The sequence below is a fragment of the Triticum urartu genome, unplaced genomic scaffold (genome assembly GCF_003073215.2).
Source record: "Triticum urartu cultivar G1812 unplaced genomic scaffold, Tu2.1 TuUngrouped_contig_10107, whole genome shotgun sequence".
Lineage (NCBI taxonomy): Eukaryota > Viridiplantae > Streptophyta > Magnoliopsida > Poales > Poaceae > Triticum > Triticum urartu.
Window position 1 is genome coordinate 1 of NW_024110942.1, and position 19371 is coordinate 19371.

At 40.7% G+C, this 19371-nt stretch overlaps 1 long non-coding RNA gene across 1 annotated transcript; it reads left to right on the forward strand.

Moving 5' to 3' along the window:
* The first annotated feature begins 7575 nt into the window (after positions 1-7575).
* Positions 7576-8367, forward strand: LOC125526435. Its single transcript, XR_007291672.1, has 2 exons — positions 7576-7651; positions 7752-8367. It is a non-coding gene; the product is annotated as an uncharacterized LOC125526435 (long non-coding RNA).
* Positions 8368-19371: the final 11004 nt, after the last annotated feature.

Consider the following 19371-nt stretch of genomic DNA (forward strand, 5'->3'; position numbering starts at 1 on the left):
GATGAATATGAGATTGATAATAGTGTTTGCAATATTATTGAAAGTGGTTTTGGAAGAGTGTCAACTTTATATCCCACATATTTGGAGAATGTTAAATCTTATGAAATTTTTGATAAAAGTGGGTTTGGAGAGGTCATGACTTTAGTTATTGTTAATCCCACTATTTTGGAAGAGTGTCAACTTTGCATGCATGTGGATCGTGTTGAAAATATTTTATGTGATAGCTATTTGGTTGAATTTGCTTATGATCCCACATCTAATTATTATGAGAGAGGAAAATATGATTGTAGAAATTTTCATGTTACTAAATTACCTCTTGTTATGTTGAGATTGCTATTGTTTCTTTATGCTTCCTTGCATATGCTAGTTTTTGCTTGCTATGATAATTTGTTTGCCTATAAGATGCCTATGAATAAGAAGTATGTTAAACTTAGATGTGTTTGTCACGTGTTTCAAGATGCTCTCTTTTTGCTTCAATTGTTGTCTTTCATGTGAGCATCATTGAAATTATCAATGCCCAGCTAGGGGCATTAAACGATAGCGCTTGTTGGGAGGCAACCCGATTTTATTTTTGTTTCTTGTTTTTTGTTCCTCTTTAGTAATAAATAATTCATCTAGCTTCTATTTAGATGTGGTTTTATGTTTTTAATTAGTATTTGTGCCAAGTAGAACCTTTGGGAAGACTTGGGGGAAGTCTTTGCGATCTTGCTGTAAAAAATAGAAACTTTAGCGCTCACGAGATTTGCTGCCATTTTTACTGAAGAGTGCGATTAGGTTGATTATTTTTGCAGATAATTAAAACACAAATTCCTCACGTCCACCAATATATTTCAGAATTGTTTGGGTTACAGAAGTATTTGAAACCTACATATTACTACATATTGTTCTGTTTTTGACAGATTCTGTTTTTTCGTGTGTTGTTTGGTTATTTTGATGAATCTATGGCTAGTATCAGGGGGTATGAACCATAGAGAAGTTATAATACAGTAGGTTTAACACCAATATAAATAAAGAATGAGTTAATTACAGTACCTTGAAGTGGTGGTTTGTTTTCTTATACTAACGGAGCTCATGAGATTTTCTGTTGAGTTTTGTGTTGTGAAGTTTTCAAGTTTTGGGTAAAGATTTGATGGATTTTGGAATAAGGAGTGGCAAGAGCCTCAGCTTGGGGATTCCCAAGGCACCCCAAGGTAAAATTTAATTACAACCAAAAGCCTAAGCTTGGGGATGCCTCGGATGACATCCCCTCTTTCGTCTTCATTCATCGGTAACTTTACTTGGAGCTATATTTTTATTCACCACATGATATGTGTTTTGCTTGGAGCGTCTTGTATGATTTGATTCTTTGCTTTTTAATTTATCACAATCATCCTTTCTGTACACACCTTTTGGATAGACACACATGAATCATAATTTATTAGAATACTCTATGTGCTTCACTTATATCTTTTGAGCTAGATAATTTTGCTCTAGTGCTTCACTTATACCTTTTTAAGAGCACGGTGGTGGTTTTATTTTATAGAAATTATTGATCTCTCATGCTTCACTTATATTATTTTGAGAGCCTTTTATAACAGCGTGGTAATTTTCTTTGGTTATAAAATTAGTCCTAATATGATAGGCATCCAAGATGGGTATAATAAAAACATTCATAAAAAGTGCATTGAATACTATGAGAAGTTTGATACTTGATGATTGTTTTGAGATATGAAGATGGTGATATTAGAGTCATGCTAGTTGAGTAGTTGTGAATTTGAGAAATACTTGTTCTAAATCTTGTGATTCCCGTAGCATGCATGTATGGTGAACCGTTATATGTGATGAAGTCGGAGCATGATTTATTTATTGAGTGTCTTCCTTATGAGTGGCGGTCGGGTACGAGCGATGGTCTTTTCCTACCAATCTACCCCCCTAGGAGCATGCGCGTAGTACTTTGTGTCGACAACTAATAGATTTTTGCAATAAGTATGTTAGTTCTTTATGACTAATTTTGAGTCCATGGATTATACGTACTCTCATCCTTCCACCATTGCTAGCCTCTCTAATGCCGCGCACCTTTCGCTTGTATCATACACCCACCATATACCTTCCTCAAAACAGTCACCATACCTACCTATTATGGCATTTCCATAGCCATTCCGAGATATATTGCCATGCGACTTACCACCGTTCCATTTGTTATGACATGTTACATCATTGTCATATTGCTTTGCACGATCATGTAGTTGACATCGTATTTGTGGCAAAGCCACTATTCATAATTCTTTCATACATGTCACTCTTGATTCATTGCACATCCCGATACACCGCCGGAGGCATTCACATAGAGTCATATTTTGTTCTTGTATCGAGTTGCAATTTTTGAGTTGTAAGTACATAAAAGTGTGATGATCATCATTATTAGAGCATTGCCCCATGTGAGGAAAGGATGATGGAGACTATGATTCCCCCACAAGTCGGGATGAGACTCTGGACGAATTCTAAAAAAAAGAAAAAAAAGAAGAAAAAGAGAGAAAAAGAGAGAAGGGACAATGTTACTATCCTTTTCCACACTTGTGCTTCAAAGTAGCACCATGATCTTCATGATAGAGAGTCTCCTATGTTGCCACTTTCATATACTAGTGGGAATTTTTAATTATAGAACTTGGCTTGTATATTCCAATGATGCGCTTCCTCAAACTACCATAGGTCTTCGTGAGCAAGCGAGTTGGATGCACACTGACAGAGTCCTGGATTAGGGGGTCTCCAGACAGCCGGACTATATCCTTTGGCCGGGCTGTTGGACTATGAAGATACAAGATTGAAGACTTTGTCTCATGTACGGATGGGACTCTACTTGGCATGGAAGGCAAGCTAGGCAATACGGATATGTGTATCTCCTCCTTTGTAACCGAGCTTGTGTAACCCTAACCCTCTCCGGTGTCTATATAAACCGAAGGGTTTTAGTCTGTGGGAAAACAATCACAACATCCAATCATACCATAGGCTAGCTTCTAGGGTTTAGCCTCTCTGATCTCGTGGTAGATCTACTCTTGTACTACCCATATCATCAATATCAATCAAGCAGGACGTAGGGTTTTACCTCCATCAAGAGGGTCCGAACCTGGGTAAAACATTGTGTCCCCTGCCTCCTGTTACCATCCAGCCTAGACGCACAGTTCGGGACCTGCTACCCGAGATCCGCCGGATTTGACACCGACATTGGTGCTTTCATTGAGAGTTCCTATGTGTCGTCGCCGTTAGGCTTGATGGCTCCTACTATCATCGATAGCGATGCGGTCCAGGGTGAGACTTTTCTCCCCGGACAGATCTTCGTATTCGGCGGCTTTGCACTGTGGGCTAATTCGCTTGGCCATCTGGAGCAGATTGAAAGCTACGCCCCTGTCCATCAGGTCAGATTTGGAAGTTTGAACTACATGGCCGACATCCGCGGAGACTTGATCTTCGACAGATTCGACCCACAGCCGGGCGTGCCGCACTTTCACGATGGGTATGACCTAGCCCTGCCGCCGAACAGTACCCCAGAGGCCGCGCCCGCATCAGCTCCGACCCTTAGCTCGGAGCCAACTGCGCCAACCAAGGACGGGTGGTTAGACATTGCCTCAGGGGCTGCAGTCTCAATGGCGATCGAGTCGAACACTAGCCTAACCCTCTGCACAGCCCGTGACTCCAAGGTGCCGGACTCTTTTCCGAACTCCAAACCATCCGCGCCCCTGCCAATCGAATCCGATTGGGCGCCGATCATGGAATTCACCGCCACGGATATCTTTCAGCACTCGCCCTTTGGCGACATTCTGAATTCACTAAGGTCTCTCTCTTTGTCAGGAGAGCCCTGGCCGGACTATGGCCAACAGGAATGGGATGCGGACGACGAAGAAATTCAATGCCCACCCACCACCCACTTCATAGCCACTGTCGATGATTTAACCGACATGCTCGACTTCGACTCCGAAGACATCGACGGTATGGACGATGATGTAGGAGACGAACATGAACCAGCGCCTATAGGGCACTGGAAAGCCACCTCGTCATATGACATATACATGGTGGATACACCCAACGAAGGCTATGGCGACGAGATAGCGGAGGATGACTCCTCCAAGAAGCAACCCAAGCGCCGACGTCAGCGGCGCCGCTCTAAGTCCCGCCAAAGCAGAAGTGGTGATACCGGCACAGGAGATAATAACAGTCCGGATAGTGCCGAAGACAACAACAATCCCCTCCAACAAGATTTAGAGCAGGAGGATGAAGGAGCCAGCTCTCCTGAGAGAGCGGCAGACGGAGAGGAGGAGGATGACAATTACATGCCAGTGCGGACATCCGTCGACCCCATCACGGCGCCCAACAACGCCACCGCCCTGCGCTCGCCCGTCTAGTCGCGAAGACTCTGGAAGATCTATCGTGTGTAGCACCTGCCAAACAGACATGACTCAGCGTAGCACCTGTTGGCCAGGTATGACTTGACAGCTCCACCGAAGCTCCGTGCAAGACGAAACTGCTCCGCCTCCTTCCTCTGACTTCCATCGCTGCTTCACAAACGATGCTCCCAAAAGAGAAACGACACTATAATACCGTAATCGTCCGATCTGGAAGACCAAATCCTACAGTCTACAGCTCACATAGTATCCAAAAGGCAACTACAACCTACAGCTCGCATGGACCGATGTTCATAGTTTTAACAAAGTATCGATGCCATGTAATAGTCGGCAAACAAGAAACACTACAAGGTTCCATGTCCTAAGATTGATTGAAGAGTTTTCTTCTGACGACGATGATGATCGTAGGAATGAGATTGTAGGGATTCGTTGAAATTTCTATGAAATTGTTCACATAGGAACTTTTCAGAAGAACGAAGGTGAGACTGGACTTACGCTTCATGCAACGAAAAGGTGCTATAGCACCCGGGAGTCCTGGCACCCCCTTGTCTTAGTCCGTTCAGCAATTTTAATATTCGTGACGTGGCCTAGCCAGCAGCTGGCCTTGTGTGGTGTCAGGTTAATTAACTAGGCAATTTGCCGAGACAAGAGGGCCCGTCCTAGTGTGTAGCAGGCAGAGTAGGCCTGCAGGAGAGATTCCGACCCGTGAGGGGAACAGTGGTCGGTAAAATTTTTTTCAGTGGAGTAGCACAGCTTTTACTTTTGAGGGAGAGGAGGCTGCATGTGACTTCACATGTTAAGAGAGACAAAAATAAAAGAGTTTACCGATGTGTGACTGTGAGAAATGAGAGTGATATTTTTTTAGTATAGGTGACAAAGAGAAGGTGTGAAAGAACTTGTTCAGCGTAATTGCTTATGTCTAACATAAGTTGGAGAGAGTGGGTGAGCAGGAAAATCTTTGTGAGAGTGGCACTGTGCATGCATGCCTGTGATGTGACTATGTGAAAGAAACTTTATATCAGGCTAAAATAATGTGAGAGTATGACAGGAAGGATAGAGATGTGCAAGGCAGACAACAAGTTCACGTGCGAGCTCTGTAAAAGGTGTCACCTCGGACGTCTCTCTGCGCTTAATGAGGCATCTGAACTGCTAATAGAATTTCTTGGCTACAATGAAGTGCACAAATCTCAATGCACCATATTCTGAATGTATGGTAGGGATAAGGGGGTGTCTAGGCACCCGGGATCTAAAATCCCACTCTCTGCATGCAAATATTCATTTGCCATGCTTTCCAGATTTCAAAGTCTTCATTCCTTCTATTTTATTTTATCCAAAGGAAACTCTATCACGCTTGGACCACTACTCTCGTATGAACAAAGTATGCCATGTAATAAGCTGAAGTTTGCAAACATGCAACCACTACCTGGTTATGTTTTCTTGAGATTGAAGAATTTTCAAACAAGTTTTATAACATTATTATCCTTTTCTTCTTCTAAAAAATAAAGGGTCTTATGATCGTAGGGATGTGATTGTATGAATATGTTGAAATTTCCTTAAAGTAGCTCAACACGATAGGACCTTCGGAAAATTGTAAGGTGATTTTGGACTTACATTTCATGAAAATATTCATTTGGTATGATTAGCAAGCCATTCCTTGGCATCTCAGTAGCGCATATTTGTTAACCGGAGTTAGAAGAATAGTTGAGAAAGTACAGCTCTGGTTGCCACCAACAGCATGCAGGTGCGCTTGCAACAAATGCCTCCTTTTGATCCATGGAATGAACGCGGTGGTTGAAGGAGTTTGCTTCGCCGAGGATGCAGGCACTTGGCAACATACAAAGTCCTCAAAGTGGAAAGGACAGCAAACATCAGATCAAACCTCGGCATTTACCTCGCCTTGTAACCGCCATGCAAGAAATCGGCAGGCAGGCCTCAAAATTGGAGGTTGAAGAGGTCATCAAAAGCAATGACCAAGCATACGATACATCAAGCGCGCCGGGGCTGCGGCACAACCAAGCCCAAAGAAAAAGAAAGAAACCAATGCGAACACCGGCAGATCGACGAAAACGAAAAAGACCAAAGCCGCTGCACCCACCGGAGAAGTCCCACCGCGCTCCTAGCACTCCGAAGCACCGCGTACCGAGCAACATCTTCAACAAGGAGATTGACGGCTAAGGTCAGACTCAGACCTGCACCAGTGCATCAGCAACAGAAGTAGAACATCGCTGGGACAGGAGGAGAAAGACACCAAAACAGAGGAGATGGAAGCATGCATCCTCTCTCAGCTAACCCGCTTGAACTAGAAAGGTGGCTGGGATGAATGACCAACTACAGATCATGGGAGAAATAATTTGTTGATGAACACGTAGAAGTAGTCGATTCTAGCTTTGAACTACTATACGGTTGGTTCCAGAAAGAATCTACGTTGGTACAGGGGACGATGTCGATAGGTCAAAATTCCTAATGAATCCCAAGCCTATGCAACCTAATATCACTCCAGATTAAAAGGCTAGCATATTGCACTGGGTATGGCCTTCGATTTTGTCCAACGAATTCGTCATGACCAGAACATACACAAAACTTGCAGTGTATATTGCGCACACACGGTGTGCTCTGCTCTCTCTGGATATATATATATATTTTTTATATGCAAGTCTCTGTTCGACCATTTAGGAACTATCTCGTACATATACAATTACGTCTACAACAATCATTATGGTTTTTTCTTCACAAAAGGGCACATGAATGAAATGGTTGGTATTGCATATTAATTCTTACGTACCCATGTCCTAGAACCTGGCTTGTGTGTTGTCAACGAAATTGGACATCTCTTTTGCCTGGCCGTGCTAGCATACATATATAGTGTGATAGGAGGGGTGTGTAAGCTAAAAGCACCCAGGTTCATTCGATGGGGAGACACCACTGTCGTAGTGCAACTACCAAAAAGCAGCTGGTGGCCTCGTTACATATCGTTTTCTCACAAAAAACACGCTCAAGAAAATCTTGGGTGACAAGGACTCCCAAATCGCATTGTAAGAAAGGCAATTGATTTGGGACAAAAAATTACTCATGCAAGCTCCTCGCTGGCACACAAGCTGAGTCGCTCATGATATACTTAACAATCATACAATTCATAGTGTCATCGAGTTTGTATTGCATCTATTCTCTTCTCATGCATGCTACTACGGCAAACACAATACGTATACCCACGTTAACTCCAACCCAACAATCATCCGGCGGCCTAAGCTCATATGACGCTTCTCTTCAAGTGGCTGGTATACCCCTGCACTGCACATACACTACTCAATATTTATCTTTACCACACCGCGCTTGCTGTTAAGCAGGTATCTGAATTTTTTCTGTGTGCTAATCAAGCTCGAGCCCTGGTGATGTCTGTCTGAACATTTTGGGGCTTGGGCGGGCTGAGAGTGGGTCAAGAAGATAATGGTGTTCTTCTTCTGCGCAAAAATGGCTGGATCGGTGAACAAGGTAGATGACCTCAACTCGGCCCAACACCACACGCGCGACTTCCATGTGTTTCACTAAAGATGGACTGGATCAATCCTTTTCGATGAAGAGAACATCTATGCTTTAGCGAGTGATTCACCGGATCCGTGTGTAATCTAGCTAAGAGCATGATGATCCTGCTACGCCCCCGCTGGTGTGCTCTGCTCAAGATGGAATTCTTCTCCTGCCCTTCCTTCCTTCAGTCATGCAGCACGCCTACTACACTGGTTGTGCTACTAGGAAATATACAAAGACAACTACAGCTCGCATGGACGGGCCACTGTTTGCTTTTGAACGAAATGTACTCATCTATAGTATACGTTTTTTTTTAAGAAGCGTAGGAGAACTGCCGTTTTCTTTAATAGGAAGAAGATTGCAGAAGAGCGCCATCATCTATAGTATAAGTTGCAGTTGGCAAACAAGCAACTACTACCTTGCTTATGTGTCTCGGGGTTGAAGAATTTCCAAACGATTTTTTAACCTAGAGCCATGGCAATTCAATAGTACATTTTTATTTTTAAATCCTGCATTTGGAAGAGACTTCCACTCTATCCTGAACCCCGTAGGCATATTTGGAACATTAGAACAAAACCACGTGAACAGAAAAATAAACACACAAAAATGAACATCATAAACATTATTCCTCAAATAATTGACATATCGTTTATACTGTGGGGAAGAATAAAGTCGAGGATAGTAGAGTCCCAGAGTTCAGACGAACTAGAAACAAAATAAAGTTTAGCTAAGCTATCAGCAACCACATTAGCTTCTCTGCAACAATAACCTTAGTCAATTCTTGTGAAATCCAAAGCGAGCTGAATACATTTAAATGTATTCAGCTCGCTTTGGATTTCGCATGTTCTTATTAATTCGGTGCTCACCAGTATGCCCATGTTTCTTTTGTCTTTTTTCGAAGTGCCAGTGGGAGTTCGGAAAAGACTTGACTTCTATCGATCTCGTTTTTTCTGCCAGAGTGATGAGTTAAAGAGAAAGTATAGATTAGCTAGATGGGACATTATTCGTCGACCGAAGCACCAAAGGTGTCTTGGTATCGAAAATCTCAAGGTAAAGAACAAATGTCTCCTCATCAAATGGTTGTATAAGCTTTCTTGAGAGACCGAGGCTACTTGGGCTCAGATTCTGCGTAATAAGTACCTTCAGTCCAAGAAATTATCCCAGGTGACAGTGAGGCCGATGGATTCGCCTTTCTGGAAAGGCCTAATGAGAGTTAAATCGCTCTTCTTTAACCGGACCAAGGTGGTTATCGGTAACGGTACTTCTACAAGATTCTGGGAGGATACCTGGCTAGGGGATACGCCATTGGCGGTACAGTATCCTACTCTCTACAACATTGTTCAACGAAGAGATGCGACCGTTCAGACGGTATGTCAGTCCACGCCTTTACATATTAGCTTCAGGAGAGTTTTAGCCGGTAACCGTTGGGAAGTTTGGCTCCATCTTGTGAGAAGACTAATGGAGGTTCAACTTTCTCAACGTCCAGACCAGTTTGTGTTGGAAACTTACTAGAAATGGAGAATTTACGGTCAAATCGATGCACTTGAATGTTATTAATTCTAGTTCTATTCCTACGTCGAAACATGTTTGGCATGTCAAAGTTCCCTTGAGAGTTAAAGTGTTCATGTGGTTTGTGCATAAACAAGTCATTTTAACTAAGGATAACTTGGTTAAACGCTACTGGACTGGATCCAGTCGGTGTAGCTTTTGTGATAGACATGAAACAATCCAACACCTCTTTCTCGATTGTCCCATGACAAAGATTCTTTGGCAATCAGTTAACATGGCATTTAATATTACTCCTCCACATAATATTAACACGTTATTTGAAACGTGGTTGGATGGGATTGAGCCCCAAATAGCGAGACATATTCGTGTAGGAGTATGTGCATTATTATGGGCTATCTGGAACTGCAGGAATGATTTAGTCTTTAACAGAATATCAAATACTCATTTTTTGCAGGTTATATTCCGAGCCACTGTGTTGATCCATATGTGGTCATTACTCACTCCAACGAAGGCCAGAGAGCGTTTGGTTATTGGATCTATCCGATGGGAGATGGTAGCACGGGATATTTTCAGCCGGTTTGGATGGCGATCATGTAATAGGATAGGCAATTAGTTTTCCTGTCTTTCTCTTGCCGGCCGGCTGTGGCTTTTATTTTTTGCTCCTTAGCTCTCTGTGAGCAGCTTTGTTGGAGACTCTTAGACCTGTGTTGAACCTTTTTGCTTGTTTAATAAAGGTGGCCGTATGCATCTCTTCGATGCAGAGGCCCGGGATGTCCCATTTTCAAAAAAAAACAGGACCCATATAATCATGCGCTCATGCAATAGCCTCCACCGCAAGTATGCTATCTGATTCAATGTACTCCCTCCTTCCATCTATATAGGGCCTAATGCGTTTTTTGAGGCTAATTTTGACCAAATATTAGAGAAATAATATATGACATGCAACTTACACAAAGCACACCGTTAAATTCATGTGTGAAAGAAGCTTTCAATGATATAATTTTCACATTATGCATGTCATGTACTATTAATCTTGTCAATAGTCAAAGGTGGTCTTAAAAAATGCATTAAGCCCTATATAGATGGAAGGAGGGAGTACACATTATTATCTTGCATCCAATTCTCCCTGCTAGTATAGACCATTCCGAATAGCACTCAGCTCTGCCGATTCTGCAATGCGAACATGGGGTACAACTCATGTTGTCGCTTAAATAAAATTTCTTTTATGGTCTCTCGCCACAAGCTCATCTGGAGCCTGAGAGTGTTTCCTCACAAAATGATACTTCCACATTAATCTCAATAGTACCTTCAATCAGTCTCTCAGCAGGATTTCTAAACTAACCGATCCCAACCTGCCTCAACAAAGAGGTTTGCTCCCGTACACCCCCCCCTAAAAACTTGTAAAAGGTATTTTCATCCATCCAATGAATCCTTTGATTTTTGATAGGTAGGTAATTAGAGCCTAATTAGTGCCCTCCGCTCATAGCTCACCTTTCCATCCGACCACGCGCGACCCATGCATCCCCGCGCTGCCCTGCCCACTCCCTGCTCGGAGCCGCTCCTGAGCATCGTTCCTCACTTGCTCGAGCCCTTGCTATCATATTTTTTAAAAGGAGGATTGCCCTGGCCTCTGCATTACAATGATGCATGCAGCCGTGCCTCGCACGTTGTTGTGGGAATGTTTGCAATATTTCAATGAGATTTTGATTATACAGAACATGAATTCTTGAAACAATAGTTTCTCAAAGTATATAATAATTAAATGTAAATAGCATAAAAATGGAATTTTTACATGCATGCATGTCGTAGTGGATTTTTAATATGCATAGTTGCATGTTGAGGTGGGCCTTTTCTTATGCATGTTGAATGATGAGGTGGCATGCTTGCATGTTGAGAGAAATATCTTAGTGGGGGCTAGCTATTTAGATATAGAAGATGATGCATGCAGCCGTATTATTAAGGGGGTGTTTGGTTCCAAGGACTTTTTTGTGTTGGGACTAGAAAAAGTCCCTAGCAAATCAAACAGGGTGAGACTTTTTTGGGACTTTTTACTAAATGTCCTTAGAAGCACCTTCTTGAGAGTCTTTTCCAAAAAGTCCTAGGGACTAGAAAAAGTCCTAGGACTAGATAACTAAACACCACCTAAATCAAGTACTCCAACAAGTAGGCAGTACAATACAAGCACTCAAAATGACTTCGAAAAGATGATCAAAACCACAATTGGTAAAAATAAGACTAGATGCCTATACATCTATCATATTTTTGGACCGTCATCAAACTGGTTGTAGGTATCCCGTGCTACTGTCTCCCAATGGTTGCACCCATAAGCCATATGCTCCTTGACTTCCACACGGCTGAGTAAGGATCACGTACGGATCCAGGCAATTGCTCTATAGATGACCTGCAAAAAAATTCCATTGTTCTGTCTGTTAAAAATCACATCATTCCGGTAGTCCATATATCCCAAAGTAATGTGCACACTCCGGCTCGAATATGCACTGGCAATTTAGGCTCTACCCCATTTAGCGAAGTCCCAAATAGAGTGTCTATGTTATTAGGTCGACAACATTAAAGGCCACATGCATTGTGCACCCCAGTAGTTTGCCCAATGGGCATTCGAGAAATAGATGTTGAATCGATTCATCATGATCATAGAAATAACACCGTTTACTACCCTCCCAACTATGTTTTGCCATGTTTTGCTTGGTCAAGATTACTTCCTTGTAAACAAACCACATAAAAATATCTTTAGAGGCACCTTAATTTTCTAAATGTGAAGCGACTTTGGGATTGGACTAGTATTAATCACATTTGTATGCATTGCTTTACTGAGAGTACCCCTGACACCAAAAGTCTTCAGTGTAGTGTATCAGGCTCATCAGAGAAGTTAATCTCCATCAACGTGCGCATAAGATGTAGCCACCTATCCCATCGCTCCCCCAGTAGTGATCTTCTGAGTTGAATGTTTAAAGGAACCGATCCTAGAATTGTACTGGCGAAAGTCTCTTTCCGTTGTACAATATTGGAAAGGGTAGGATATTAAATGGGCACTGGCGTGTGCCCTAGCCATGATCTTCTCAAACCTAGTGGTATTACCGATTCTAACAATGAATTTGGTCCTATTGAAATAGACAACCCTTGTATGCATCACCCATTTCCAGAACGGCGAATCAGTCAGCTATGTCGTTACTTGTGCGAGGGTTTTAGAGTGTGGGTATTTGTTGCACAATAATTATATCCACAAACCCTCGTTCTCAACGGGAAGTCTGTATAGCCATTTACTAAGTAGGCATTTGTTCTTCACTTCGAGGTTTTCAAATCCCAAGCCCCCTTGTCCTTTGGCCTACAAATTATGTCCCATTTAGCCAACCTATATTTTGATTTATTCTCGTAACTTTGTCAGAAAAAAGACGTGTACCATAAAAGTAGCCCCGACTATCATCTAATCCAGACAGAATACCTTGAGGAGGTTCAAGAGCCCTCCGACCAAGAACAATAAGCTCCTAACAATTACAACCACGAGTCCAAGACAGGCTCCTCATCGCCATATTCCAGAGCAGAGCATAAACATGAATTCAGGTGTCAAGTTACTATTTGCTTTGATCGAATGATCCCAATCTATTTTTCTAATTGATTGGCACTATCAATTAAGACCAAAAAGTCCAGACTTGAATTTCAATTAGAGGGAAACCTTGAGCATAGGCCCATGAACCCACGGGAGCTGCCGGCTAGATGAGAGTGAATTGGTTGTTGAGCCCGACATCACAAAGTTGTCTGGCGACGTGCACTAGTAGCTTGCGGGTTTTTGGGACGTTGCCCGCACCTAAAGCTGCCCTAGGAAGCCGTTGACGGGAAGGCGGTGACAAAGATGTGTGCTCCAGCGTTGAGTATTCTCACCAGTATATGACCAAGTGGGCGAGAACAATCCGGGGTTTCAATAGGATTAGACCTGACTTAATATTTCTTACCATGCCTTTAATTACGAAGGGGTACGGATCGATCTTGGCCATGATGTGTTAAAGGGGGTGTATCAAAGCAGAAGTGTTGACTTCCTTTTGTTCTACATCTCACCAATCAATATAACCATTAGATCCGTGACTCGATATTTTTGAAAAGACACATTTTGAGAAACTGAATTAGTCAGTGAATATACCAAGTCAGGCACAATTACATTTGCAAGTCTAAGCATTCATGATCCGGTCCAGACATGACAGAGTAAATAGTGTAATAGTTAGTGTTACTAAGCCATCAAGATCTCAAGCTACCTAGCTTTGAACTACTGTAGTCAGTCAAATGAAGAATCACCGTTAGCACTAGAAATAATCTGGATAAGTCAAATTTCCCCATGCACCCCAAGCCTAAGGAGACTAATATCAACGTGAAGTGGCAAGCAAATTGCACATTGGATTTTATCCAAGAAATTATTCATGACCAGAAAACACACAGAACCTGCAAATATATATTGCGCATACATGGTGTGCTTTATGCGGATTTATATGCAAGTCTCTGTTCGTGCACGTATACAAGTAGTATATAAGTGTGCAGCAACCTTTACTCTCTTCCCACACATAAGATGATTTTCTATGCAGATAGGCACATGAAATGGTTGGTATTGCATATTAATTCTTACGCACACATGTCCTAGAACCTGGATTATCTGTTGGCGACCGAATTGGGCCTCTGTTTTCCCTAGTCATGCAAGCATATATCTGTAGTGTGACAGGAGGCATAATCGGTGTACTACACCTATCAGGAAGCAACTTATTGACTCGTTACGTGTCACTTTCTCACAACAAACATACAGAAAATCTTGGGGTGGCATGGATTCACAAATCCCAAAGCTAGAAAGGCAATCCATTTTAGGCACAAATGTACTAATGCAGGATCCTTGTTGGCACACAAGCTGACTCCCTCACGAACACAATTCACAGTTTCCAAGTTTACACAACATCAGTTTTCTTCTCGTCTTATAGCGGCAACACACCATATGTATCCGTGTTAACAGTAACCCAACAATCATCCGGCGTCACGATTTTTTCTCGTGAATCAAGCTCGGCCTCGACTAGACATTTTAGATACAAGGCATACGGGCTTCCATGTTGTCACCAAAGACGTGGCTTCTACTGGAGCGGCCGGGTGACCCTTTCTAGATGAAGAAAACATGCTTGTGTGATTCACGCCACGGTAACTCCCGATTGCTAGTTTGCTAATGCTATGGGTATCCCGGAGAATTTCCCAGAACATATAGACCTTGAGGAGCCAAGTGCTTATACCGTCGTCCTACATGTAACCCAAATGGAAAACCGGAAGGAAGAAGGAAGTGGAGTCTAAGCTAAGAGCATGATCCTGTTAGAACCTCGGCCTGCGTGCTCTGCTAGAGATGGAACTATTCTCCTGCCCTTCGTTCAAGCCGTGCTAGCACGTCTGTCTACATGTTTAGAATCTGCACCAATAAATATCCAAAGGCAACTAGTATATCACGTAATGGGCCACCCGTTCATTTGTATGCCATATGAAAGTAGAATCTAGCAAACATGTATCCACTACCTAGTTCCATGTGTTTCTTGATATTAAAGAATTTTCCTACAAGTTCTATAACTCTTCTGAGCCCCGCTTTGTTACAACCTCCCTCACTAAACCTATTGAGAGCAATATGGACCTTTGACAAATCGTACCGACAAATCGTATGTGTGGTCGGTGGGCGCAAGAACGTATATGTCGTACGTTCCCTAATTCCTTTTTGAAGCTACAAAAAAAATAGGTGTATGAAGTGAGATTCAAATTCTCAACCTTCCATTGGGGGTCCACACATTCTAACCAACTGGGAAAGCAACCTTGTGACTAGTTACTTTCTTTTTTCTTCTTGTTGTGCGTCTTCGGTTTTGTTTTTTTAATTCGTTTTTGTCTTTTCTTTTCCATTTTCTTAAATTTGCAATCCTCTTATAAAATCATGAACTTTTTCAAACTCATGAACATTTTTTCAAATCCATGAAGATTTCCTTAAATTCGTGAACTTTTTCCAAATATATGATTTTTTTCAAATCATTCAACTTTTTACATATTAGTGAACTTTTATTCAAATTGATGGAATTTTTTTAACTTCCCAAACTTTCTCCAAATTCGAGAACTTTTTGTAAAATTCGTGGAATCTTGTTCAAATTCATGAAGTTTCTTTCAAATTCATGAAATTTAAATGGCTCCAATTCATATTTTCTATTTTCCATTTTGTTAAATTCACAAAAAAATAAAAACATTGTACATAAATTTAAAAAAGAATGTTCGTGTATTTCAAATTCCTCGGAATGTGAATATTTTTTGGATTAGTAAACAACTTTTTAAAACGGGGATACTTTTTAAAACTCTAAACAAAATTTGACAACACGATCATTTTTTTAAATTTTCAAACATTTTTTGAAATATTCTTTTTTGAATTTTTGAAATTTCGAACATTGATTGATAAACTCAACAAAATTTGGAAATACTGAACATTTTCTGAATTTTAAGAACATTGATTAATAAATACAAGAAAACTCTAAACAATTGTTTTAGCAAGAAATATTTCAAAATTGGAAACAAAATTTTCAAATTCTGATATTTTTGAGTTTATGAAAAATAGAAATAATAAATAAAGGAAGAAGTCAAATAAAATGAGAAATGAAATTGATTTGCTAAAGTGCATCTAGATTTGCGCTAAGTATTGCACATCTAAGTCCTATGCCATTGATTTTAGGCGGGATTTGTGTGGATATTTTCTTTTCTCCTTTCCTTTTTTATTTACGCTTGCTTGAGTAACTTAGATGTGCAATAACTAGGACATATCTAGATGTGCCTTAAACAGTCCCAAAACTAAAAATATGAGAGAAGACAAAAAGCAAAAAGGAAAGGTTAAAGAAAAACAACATGGTTGAGGAACCCCCTAGAAGGTTCCCAGAACAAATTTCCTATGTCCTAACCATTGCTGTGTCAACATGAACATTTTCCTACGTCCTAACCATTTCCTATGTTCAAAAATTGAACATAAAATTTTCAATCCACATGAACATGTTCCTATGTCCTAACCATTTCTTAAAGTAAATTATTTGGGAATTTCAAATTGTGTATCAAAATTTTACAAACTCGAACACTTTTACAAAAGTTGTTAACAAATACCCAACTAGTAATGGAAATGCTAAACACAAATTGCAAACCATGTACTTTTCGAAAAAATGTTATTTTTTTAAAATAAAATATATCTTAAACTGATAATTTTTTTTTCAAAAACTGGAGTCTTTTTTAAAAATTCCAGAACACTTTTAAATTGTAAACAATATTTCAAAATAAGGTTATTTTGGTATTCCAAAATATTTCAAAATTTTGAAAAGGTTTCAAAAATAATAATAAATTTAAAAATGAGAAAAATTAATTAACAAAAAATCAGATGAAAAACATAAAAATCCAAGTAGTGTTGGGCCAAACTCAAGTGTTCGCGGATTTGAAGAAATTTCACCAATTTTGGAAAAAAAATGTTCACATATTGAAAAAATTCACAGATTTTCAAAAAGGTTCACTAAAAAATGTTGCAAAAAAATTAGAATAAAATTATGATTATGATTTTATTAATTTTAAAAATTTCACGCATTTGAAAAAACAGGGGGAAAAGGAAAAAAAAAACCCCAAAATAAAAGAGAACAAAACCAGGTTTAATAAAACACTTGAAAATAGCTAAAAGTTCACAAAGTTACATTTACCACATAAGATGCGAAAAAGAAAGCAAGTGGGCAACAAGTAACGTGTCCTAGTTAGTCACTAGAACATGCAGTAACCTTTGAGCGTTAGAGTTTCAATCTCTCGCCACGCATATTTTTTGAAGATTAAAAAGAAAGAGAAAAATTATGTTGGGCGGGCAGTACGTCGACGTTATGCTAGTATCAGCGTGGGCGACGTATTTTAAAAAATATCATGTATCCTACCCTTTATTTATTATGAAGGGGTATGAAGTGATCTCGTCCGTTGATGTATTTAGAGGGGTTGTACCGAAGTAGAAGTGAACACTTTTAGCTCTTTTTCTTGTTCTGTAAACTAAAGGGTCTTATCATCATCGGGATGCATGCGATTGTAGGAATTCGTTGAAACTTCTATGCAATAGCTCAATGCGTAGGAACTTTGGGAAATTCTAAGGTGATCTTGGACTTACGCTTAATGAAAATATTCATTTTGTTACGATTTGCAGACCATTCCTTTGCATTTTAATGGAACGTATTCATTGACCGGAGTTGGAAGACACGAAGAGTCGTCGATGAAGTATAACTCTTATTGCCACCAACAGAACGGAGGCACGCCCGCAACAAAGGCCTACTTTCGATCCATGGAAAGAATCTCGAGGTTGAAAGAGTTTCCTCCACCGAGGAAGAAGAAGAATCGCGTGCACTTGGCAACATACATATTCACTGAACTAGGCAGGACCCCCAAACATCACACCAAGCCTTGCCATTTAACTCAACATGTAATCCTGTCCGAGAAACCAATAGGTGGGACTACGAATTGCAGGTCGAAGCGGGCATCGGCCGCCATTAGAGGGGATTAATGGCTAAGGTCAGAAAAAGAAGTAGAACATCATAGGATAGAAGGAGATACACACCAGAACATAGGAGATGGAGGCATACATCCTCTGACAGCTAACTCGTTTGAACCACAAAGGTGCCTGAGATGATTGACTGAATACAAATCATCGGAGAAAGAATTTGTTGATGAGAAAATAGAAGTAGTCGGAGTCTAGCTTGGAACTACCATATAGTCGGTCCGTCAAAGAAACCATGATGGTACTTGGGACCATCTTTATAGGTCAATTTTCCTAATGAATCCCAAGCCTATGCAACCTATAATATCAATGCAGATAAAATGGCCAACCGGATTGCACTCGATATGAGCTTCGATTTTGCCTCAGAGATTCGTCATGAACATGCATAAACTTGCAGTGTATATCGCCCATCCATGTTGTGCTCTCTTTGGATATATATGCAAGAAGTCTCTATTCTATCATTTAGGAACTATGTACACATATGATTAAGTCTGCAATAACTATTATGGTTTTTATTCACGGAGAGGCACATGAATTAATTGGTTGGTACTGCATATTAATACTTACATACCCATGTCCTAGAATGTGGCTTGTGTGTTGTCAACAAAATTGGACCTCCCTTTTCCCTGATCATGCTAGCATATATTTGTACCATGACAGGAGTGGTTTCCATGTTATCCAAGCTAAAAAGTGCGGCTATCAGAAAGCAGCATGTGGCCTTGTTACATATATCATTTTCTCACAACAAACACATTGAAGAAAATCTTAGGGTGACAAGGACTCCCAAATCGCGTTGTAAGAAAGGCAATTGATTTGGGATAAAAATTTACTCATGCAAGCTACTCGCTGGCACACAAGCCGAGTCGCTAATTTCATGCTTAACCATCATACGATTACAGTGTCATCAAGTTTGTAGTACGCCGGTTCTCTTTGCATGCTACTATGGCAAACACTGCATGTATATCCATGTTAGCTCTAACCTAGCTATCATCCGGCGGCCTAAGCTCATGTGATGCTTCTCTTCTTCAACAAGTTCCATGGTATACCCCCGCACCGCATATTTTTTGACAAATGATGAGTTTTATTTACTCAAAAAGGAGCATCAAGAGGATACAAAATCCAAAGAGCACATACCCAGCTTTGCATAGCCTTTGGATGCACATCACCAATACCAACACACGGACACAAAAAATACGTCTACAAATTGCAAAGTCATATAAGATCTAATCTATAAGTAGGCGAGGAAAAAGAAAACCCAAAGCAGTCAGATCCGTGATTGGCAAACTACAACAATGACCATATCCGTACCAACTATCTCATGACACCACACAGACGACGAGGTTCTTCAACAGCAATGCCTTTAAGAAGGGAGCGTTACTCAAGCATCTCCGTCACCGGATCCTACCA